At 41.3% G+C, this 9,652-nt stretch overlaps 1 long non-coding RNA gene across 2 annotated transcripts; it reads left to right on the top strand.

Moving 5' to 3' along the window:
* Positions 1–2,811: 2,811 nt before the first annotated feature.
* Positions 2,812–8,270, top strand: LOC133390045 (uncharacterized). Of its 2 annotated transcripts, XR_009764286.1 has the most exons (4): positions 2,812–2,936; positions 3,748–3,803; positions 4,213–4,300; positions 8,157–8,270. It is a non-coding gene; the product is annotated as an uncharacterized LOC133390045 (long non-coding RNA). The 2 variants fall into 2 exon arrangements; XR_009764285.1 differs by lacking the exon at positions 3,748–3,803 and having other exon boundaries at positions 4,096–4,300.
* The last annotated feature ends 1,382 nt before the right edge of the window (positions 8,271–9,652 follow it).

The following is a 9,652-nucleotide window of genomic DNA, read 5'->3' on the forward strand; positions in this document are numbered from 1 at the left end:
CTGAAACCATTCCCAAGAAGTTGTAGCAGGCGTTGCACTGGACACCTCATTGGGGACTACAGTAGATGTGGATAGGGCATCAAGACTGCTATGGAGGTGAGCTACTTTACCCTCAAAGTGCCTTGCAAACAATTCACAGTGGGCCTCTGAAGGGCCTAAGACTCCATTTCTTGGAGTTGATGTCAACAGACCCCTGATAATACTGAAAAGCTCCACTGGACGGCTACTTGAGGATGCAATAGAGGCAAAGAAGTGGGCCTTCTGTGCCGCCCTCACTGCCACACAGTAGGCACGATTATGATGTGTTACTTGTGCCCAATCAGCCTGACAGCACATATTTCACCACTTGCACTCTAGCCATTGTCCAGCCTGTTTCATTGCCCTTAACTCACTGATGTACCAAGGTGCAAACTGGGTTCCACAATGCCGGAGAGGGGAACCATGTCAAGAGCCCGACAGCATGACAAGGGCTTCAACAAGGTCACCTACTCTATCTACTGGGGGCTCCCCCAAGGCATTCAGGAATCCAATGGATTCCATTAGTCTCCAAGAGCAGACCATCTTAATCTGTCCACCACCCCTGCAGGGAAGGATTGGAGCTACAAGTCTAGACTTCACCAGGACGTGGTCTGACCATGACAATGGGGTGACATCCACCTCCCCATCTCCAGACCACCTCTTCCTTCATCTGGAGCAAAAAACAAGATGAGGGTGTGCCCTGACCTATGCATCGGGTCGGTGACAACTTGAGACAGCCCCATGGTTGTCATAGAGGCCATGAAGTCCTGAGCCAGAACACTAGAGGCAGCCTCTCAGCATGCACATTTAAATCACCCAGGACTATCGTTCTGGGCTCCTCCAATACCACAGCCGAGATGGTCTCCACCAGCTCAGTCAGAGAAGCTGCCGGGCAGCAGGGTGGATGGTACATCAGCAGCAACCCTAGTTTCCTGTCTCCTTGGCCCAACACCAGGTGCAGACCCTCACAGCCAACTCCAAGACAGCATGGTTTCCTGGTGACAGAGATGGAAGTTCTGTAGACCACAGCAAGTCCCCCCCATCCCTGCAGCCTGTGCTGGTGCTGCACTGAGTATCCAGGTGGGCAAAGCTGGGTCACATCAACTGCTCCCAGCTCACCCACCCAGGGCTCTGTAATGCACACCAAATTGGCACCTTCATCCATGATCAAATCATGGATGAGTATGGTCTTATTGTGTACCGATCTTATCAACCTATTTGTTTAATCTATAAACAGAATATATATGGAAAGTGGGATTGGACCAAGATGAAGGAGGTGTGAAAATTGGAGGGAGAAATATCAATAATTTAAAATATACAGACGATACTAGCAGAAACCAGTAATGGTTTGAAACAACTGCTGATGAAAGTTAAAGAGGAAAGCACAAAAGCAGGACTACAGCTGAGCATCAAGGAGACGAAAGTAATGACAACAGAAGATTTATGTAACCTTAAAGTTGACAACAAGGACATTGAAGTTGTAATGGATTATCAATACCTTGGCACAGTCATTAACCACAATGGAGACAATAGTCAAGAAATCAGAAGAAGGCTAGGACTGGGGAGGGCAGCTATGAGAGAACTAGAAAAGGTCCTCAAATGCAATGATGTATCACTGAACACTAAAGTCAGGATTATTCAGACCATGGTATTCCCGATCTCTATGTATGGATGTGAAAGTTGGACAGTGAAAAAAGCAGATCAGAGAAAAATCAACTCATTTGAAATGTGTTGGAGGAGAACTTTGCGCATACCATAGACTGCAAAAAAGACAAATAGTTGCATGTTAGAACAAATTAAATCAGAACTTCTCTAGAAGCTAAAATGATGAAACTGAGGTTATCATACTGGGGACATATAATGAGAAGACATGATTCACTAGAAAAGACAATAATGCTGGGAAAAACAGAAGGGAGTAGAAAAAGAGGAAGACCAAACAAGAGATGGATTAATTCCATAAAGGACGCCACGGACCTGAACTCACAAGATCTGAACAGGGTGGTTTATAAGAGATATTTTGGAGGTTGCTGATTCATAGGGTTGCCATAAATTGTAATCGACTTGAAGGCAACAACAACAACAAATTGGATTAATGCATTCCTGTTGATTCTTCTTGGTATCTCAGTGGCTTTTGATGCCATCAACATTATAATCTTGCTGGGTCAGGTCTATGGTTTAGAAGCTGAAGGCATGGTGATATGGTGATTCCACTCCTGCCTGCAGAACTGATCCAGAAAATGGCATAGGTTCAGACCCATGGCATTTATGCTGTGAGGTCCGAGAAGGTTGCATTCTTTCCCTCATGCTCTTTAACATCTGTATGAAGCCACTGGTGGTCTGGAGCAAGGCGTCAACAGTATGCAGATAACACCCAGCTATATTTCTCCTGGTCATCTGAATCAGGTGAGATAATGCAGATCTTGGACTAGTGCTTGGAGGCAGAAATGAGCTGGATGAGGGCCAATAAATTGAGGCTGAATGTTGACAAGATGGCCCTATGGATGGGTGATTATTGGGTGCAGGAATTGGGTAGACAACCTATTCTGGATGTGGTTGCACTCCCCTGAAAGAGCATGTGCATAGTCTGGGGTTGCTCCTTGATCTGGCTTTGTCACTGCAGTCTAAGGTGGCTTCAGTGACATGGAGTGCTAATTTCTAGCTCTGGCTAGTTTTCCAGCTACAGCTATTTTTGGAGAGAGATAATCTAGCCGTAATAACCCATGCTCTGGTTGGTAACCTCCCACTGGATCACTGTAAAATACTTTACGTGGAACTGCCCAACAACCCAGAAGCTGTAATTACAGTAATGCGTTACCCAGTTGCCAGGCTGTGAAATGGAGTAGCTAGCTTGGGATCATATAGCACCAACCCTGAAAGATCTGCACTGGCTGCCTATATGCTTCCTGGCTGAATGTAAGGTAAGAGTATTGACCTACAAGGCCCTAAACGACTTGAGACTAGGTATGGGGAGAAGTTTATTCAGTTGCATTTTCAGGGGTGGAGAAATGGGGACTGGGAGGACACTACTATGAGTGGTCTACATAAAGCCTGAATATAAATAGAAATATTGGGGCTGGAGTGATTCTTAACAAGACTAATTTAAACTAGGGCGAAACTCATAATGTTTTTAGTGTTTTATCAATTGTTTGCAGCTCTAGGCTCCTTGGGAGGAAGCATGGTATATAAATTTAATAAATAAAAAATAAAATATTCTTTATTCTGCTAACCTGGGTTTGGAAATTGTGGGTTGATACGTTAAATGAACGCAGGCAGGGAGGTGTTGAATTAATGTTAGAGACAGAGACATATAAATTGGAATTAAGAGAAAATTTTCAGGATTACAAAATAATCCTAAACAAGATTATTGCAGGGAGATCTGAAGTGCTCTTCTGTACATGTTTACTTGGAAGGAGGTCCAACTGAGTTCAATTGAGCTTATTCCAAAGTAAATATACACAAGATTACAGCTTTAATAAGCCAGGAAGGCATAATGTTTATCTTAAAAACAGTAGTGCAGTGGCATATTCAGAAGTGCAGGGTCCCTTCATGATAGTCATGCCAAACCCCTTCACAGCCATGCCACTGCAGAGCCATGCCCCCTTCTAAGAATATTCAACCTTCTAAGATTATACAGTAAAATGAGAATTCAGTTTTTTACTTTGTTTGGAGTACTTTCCCTTACTGATGCATTGCAACTATCAGTACAGATCTCTATGTTTTGCCTTTCAGCTAGATCTGCTATTTTCTGTGCATGTACAAGGGCAAATGCAGTAAGATGCTGTAAGGTAAGGAACTTCCTTTGCTGAGCTTCCATACTTTGTTGTCATACTAAGACACAGAGTAACTGCATTTGAGCACAGATTATGAGTTTTAGGTGGAAACTTAAGCATGGAAATTTCTGTTCCTAACCTGTGGTGTTGGCTACACCACACACATTCATAGGCATATTCATTTGCATTTCACCTTGCCATACAGAGCACACACATACAGAACATAATTAAAAGCTGAAGCACCATCACACACACACACTTTCTCCCCCTGCCTTGAATGTATTTCCTCTCTGTTTACCTCCTCTAGCCCTTCTCCCATAACAGATGTCCCTAGAAGTCAATCAGCATGAAGGGTAGTGTGTTAGCTACTGAGAAGAGTCTGGTCAATGGCTGACTTGCCTCCTTTCACTCTGGCTCCAATCAGCAGGAGAGAATGCTGGAGATATACAGACCCTGCTGGGACCCGTCACACCCATTCCAGATGACTACATCCCTGCTTAAAAGACAGAAGGGTATGTGTGAGAGAACTATGATATAGATTTTCAAAATTACCCAGCAGTCTTATTTAAAATTACAGCTGCTGCTTTTATAAACCATTAGTGATATACTAGTAATGGAAAAATCAGAGAGAGATGCAGTTTTGTTGTAAATGGTGTGGTAAAGAGTTTTGCAAATTGAAATATAAATCAGTCAACATTTCTTTAATTAACACAGCCAAGAATATTTCTATAAAAACTAACAAAAAGTTGCCTCAGTCCTTAAAATAAATTAAAGATCATAAGCCAATCTCATATTTTTAGCACCAGTTAGAAATACCACTCACTGAAATGTCTGCCATGCTGGTATGGATGTTGGCAAAAGGAAAAACTGCTTCCTCTTCCCTGCATACATTTTTCCTAAGAAGATCTTCAGAGACTTTCCCTTAATTCACAGAGGTATTTCAAGTCTGAGCAGTAAATCTATGTGTCCAGTTGATCAGTGTTATCAATATTGTACTGATGTTCTAAGGAAAGAGCCTGTATGTCCCTAACAAAGCATGAGTAGAAACAGCTGGTTGAATAAATTCATCTGAAACCTTTAAGGCGATATTTATTGTTTGGCATATATTATTATTATTATTATTATTATACCGCATTTTCCACAAATACACATGTGTTCAAAGCGGTTCACACAAATAGTCCAAATGCAATAGCACAACACATAATAAAAAGTATAATCACTACATTAAGGAAAAAATATACATCAAAGCATAAATGAGCATAAAGCTCAACAATAAAGCCAAAGCAAAAATATTTAAAAACTAACCCCCAAGCTGATACAAAGATCTCTTCCATCCCCCAGACCCCCACAGCTCAACCCAAAGGGCCAGAAAGTCTTCTGAAAGCAGCTCCCTTTTGAAGGCTTCCGGGGCTGGAGGGTGGGGCAAGGCAGGTGGAAATTGATAAGTCTAAAACGAGGAATCATATGGAGATGATTTGGGATGCTCTTGACAACTATTTATCAGAACTTAAATATGCATTCCCCAAAGCGAAATTGATCCTCACAGGCGACCTAAATGCGAGGACTGGACCTAACACTGACTCTATTCTATCATCAAAGCTGTGGCGAGGCGAAGACAATAAAATGTATCTCCCTGCTTTTGACAGAATATCGAAAGACACTATGATCAACTATGGAGGAATATGTTTAGCACGTTTAGTGGGTAGTCACGATTTGCTAATATTAAATGGTTTAGACGACAGCGGGGAATTTACCTACATCTCCAACCGCGGAAGCAGTGTGATCGATTATGCTATAATTTCAAAACATCTACTAAAATCAATAACTGCTTTCAAGGTTGGAAATATCCAAAATAGTGATCATCTTCCTCTTACTTTCTCATGCCATCTCTCGGAGAATTGCCGCTTAAATCCCAAACACATTCCATCTTTAAATGTTTTTTACCCTATATATAAAAAAACGATTTGGACCGAAGCACTAGGCTCAAGGATAGCACGTATTTTTAACACCACGTGGGCCCACAATACCCGAGAGAATCTATTAAGCGATAATAATATACATTCTCTTGTTACAGAGTTTGATCATTTAATTTCATATCTAAGTTCCATTATGATATCCAAAAGTGCCAGTATCTATTCAAAATCAGGCCTAAAATCTAGATGGTTCGATAGCGATTGTTTAGCTTTAAAATGACAATTAAGAAGTGTATATCTACAATATCGGCATCAAAATCTGAATTCTCTCCCTCCCGTATATTATAACATAAAAAGAAAATATAAAACAGCTGTAGCCACCAAGAAGAAATTGGCCATTCAGGATGACTGGAAGTCCCTAATAAGTGCTGCTAGAAACAAAAATTCTAAAAGTTTTTGGTCAATTATTGCTAAATCCTTGGGTTCTACCTCCCACATGCCATCCAACATTCCACCGCAAAAATGGGAACGCTATTTCTCAGAGCTTTATGAGGATGTTCGAGATAATTCCCCAAATTCTGCTTCTTCCCCAGAATTCACTAATCTTCCCCTGTGGTCTCCAGTAACTCTGCAAGAAATAAAGGATCTAATAGCAGGGCTAAAATCTCCTAAGGCTCCGGGCCGAGATAATATCCCCCTGGAAATGTTGAAAAATTTCCCAGATTGGTGGGCTCCGCTCTTAGCAAACATGTTTACTAAAATTAATCACACTGGCTCCTTTCCACAGGTGTGGAGGGAAGCAATAGTCGTTCCTATCTATAAAAAGGGAGATAGAGAGGACCCATCCAATTATAGGCCAATTAGTTTATTATCTATAATCGGCAAACTCTATGCATCGTATCTAAAAGGTAAACTATATTTATGGATGGAGGAAGAAAACATACTAGGCAAGGAACAGGCTGGGTTCAGCAAAGGACGCTCTGTTCTTGATCATTGTCTACTGCTAAACTTTCTTGCCGAAAAATATATGATCAATAAGGGAAATGGTCTGTATGTTGCATTCGTCGATTTAAAATCCGCATTCAACTCCATCTCAAGGGAACATCTCTGGAGAAAATTAGGAAAATCATGAATTGATAAAAGATTGCTCTTTTTGATTTATAAATTGCATCAGCATACCTCACTGTGGGTCCGCTGTGGATGCGAGGGAGGTCTGACGAATCCAATCTTTACAAGCAAAGGGGTGAGACAGGGTTGCACTCTAGCTCCCCTTTTATTTAATTTATATCTCAATGACTTAAACATAAGCTGTATATCTAGGGACTACCACTCTCCTAAAATAGGTGTACACTCCTGCCCCCTGCTGTTGTATGCGGACGATGCAGCCCTTCTTTCTCTGTCTAAGGTGGGACTTAAGCTATTACTACGAGCCTTTATGTCATACTGTAATCAGAACCATCTAACCATAAACTATTCTAAGACAAAAATCTTAGTTTTCTCAAGACAAAAGATTTCAGGTTCGTGGACAGTTAACGCCCAACAAATTGCTCTGGTCTCACAATATAAATATTTAGGGATTACCTTCCACTCATCGTTAAACTGGACCACTCATATATGAGCCGCTGTTTTGAAGGCACGTAACACTTTAAAAAATGTTCTTCGTTATTTTTTTTATAAAGGAGGGAGTTATGTGCCTGCTGCTATCCAGGTTTTTAAACTAAAAATTATTCCACAGCTACTTTTTGGGGTACCTTTATGGATTCACACATTTAACTCCTCTGTGGAATCTGTTCTCTCCATGTTCTTAAGCCGAATTTTGGGTGCACCGAGATGTGTTCCGACAGTGGCCCTTAGGTTAGAATGTGGTCTTCCCTCTATTGAATGCCAAGCGTGGCTGATGGCCACCAACTACTGGGTCAGATTAGCGTATGAACATTCCCCGGGTTATTTATCATATTTTTGGAGCGACAGCTTTGCATGCAGTTGGAATAAAAAATTTAGTAGTAAATTCTCCCTGATGGGTTTCTCTTTAGAGTACTTATCCTCGCAAACTTCTATTTTGGCCAAATCTGCCATCCGGATTCGATTAATGGATATAGATTAACAGACCGCCCTGACTATGGCCACAAAAACGTGCTCTCCCATTCATTTTAAATTAAACTTTGAGCCTTTTAATTATGCCCCATATCTAGATTTTCTTGCGATACCAAAATTCCGCCTAGCCTTTACTAAGGCTAGATTTAATTCTCTCCACTCTGCATTACTAACTGGGAGGTACCAAGGAATTCCCTATGAACAATGTGTATGTCTCTGTGGGGAAGGTAGTATTGAAACTACCTTCATGTTATATTTAACTGCCCCATTTATGAAGCTGTGCGTCGCAAATTTCTATCTGACGAAATGGAAAGTATTGCACGGTTAGACCCTGATAATAAGTTACGTTATTTAATTACAGGAATAAAGAAAGAAACAACAATGAAGGTTGCTAATATTATATATATGCCGCGCAATTGTTACGGTTGGAAATTCCACTTACCTAATGTGTGTATTTTATGGATGTAAATGTACAGTTATATGCCTGTTATAGGACGGGTCTTTGACCGCAAATAAAGTAAAGTAAAGTAAACATAAGTCTGATGATAAGTCTCCCCTCTTCCCACATATGAATGTGTCAGATTTCACAGGACTCTCCAGCCACTGAGGAGGCCATAAAAAGTGTAGCATTCTTACCTTCTTCTCATTCCCCCACTGATCATTATCAATTTATAACAGAGATCAATATGCATATCAACAAGTAGTTACTAAAGAAGGAATCAGCAAGGAATGAATAGGTTGCCTTTGTGAGGAGCTTGGAAGAGTTACTTTTTTGAACTACAACTCCTAATCCAGCTGGCTGGGGCTGATGGGAGTTGTAATTCAAAAAAAGTAACTTTTCCAAACTCTACCTTTGTGTTTACTGTGCATGTGCACACACACACATACACACACACACCATTCAGGTTACTTGTCACAAGTGTTGGTGCTTTACTCCCAACAGGGCCTTGATGAGCAAACCAATGCTGATAATAAATGCCAATAACAATATCAGCAAAAACTACTTAGCACTTCAACAAAACATACTTTGAAATCTTCAATAAACCATTGTACAAACTGTTCAAAGGTGTAAAGAGGAACCCAAATGCCCAGGAATGTTGGAGGCGAGGCTTGTTTTGAGACTTGGCTTATTTAGGTGAATGGCTGAACAAAGCTATGGTAATCATATATATCAAAAGAGCGGGAGAGACAAGGGAGGCGTTTGAAGCAGTTACACTTTGTAGCATACTTGCCCCCTTCCTTTGCTTTCCTGTCTCCGGTCTCCAGTCCTGGCACCTTCAGTTGTAGGAAAGGAGTCAAGACTGGATTAAGGTGGTTTGGGGCCTGATACAATTCCCAAAATAGGGCCCCTTCCCCCCCAAAGGACCACATGAAATAAAATACCACAAAATGAGTCTTGTGGTATCTTAAATTTTCTCATAATCTGTTGAAATTCATTAAAAATCAGCCGTGTTCACAGAGTACCTGTAATCCTGTTACTGACCTTGCCCCATACTCTGACCTTTATATTCTGCAGTTTAAAAGTTAAAAAAAAAAGCCTGACTGATTTTTAAGTAGTTAAAGAAATTTTGGCTTGAACTCAATGATAGTGTTGGGCATGCTCAGTAAGAATGTACTGTCAATGTTCTAAAAGCCAGACTCCCAGCTGCTTGGCTTGCCTAATCAGGGGGCCACACCCAGGCCAGACCTTAGACAGTTATGGCTTCTCCCAAAGAATCCTGGGAAGCACAGTTTGTGAAGGGTGCTGACAGGAGACTCTTATTCCACTGACAGAGCTCCAGTGGCTAGAGTGGTTTAACAGTCAGCCACTCTGATTGAAGGTCTGTAAGGGGAACAGGGCGTCTCCTAGCAACTCTC

Source organism: Rhineura floridana, chromosome 8 (genome assembly GCF_030035675.1).
Source record: "Rhineura floridana isolate rRhiFlo1 chromosome 8, rRhiFlo1.hap2, whole genome shotgun sequence".
Classification (NCBI taxonomy): Eukaryota; Metazoa; Chordata; class Lepidosauria; order Squamata; family Rhineuridae; genus Rhineura; species Rhineura floridana.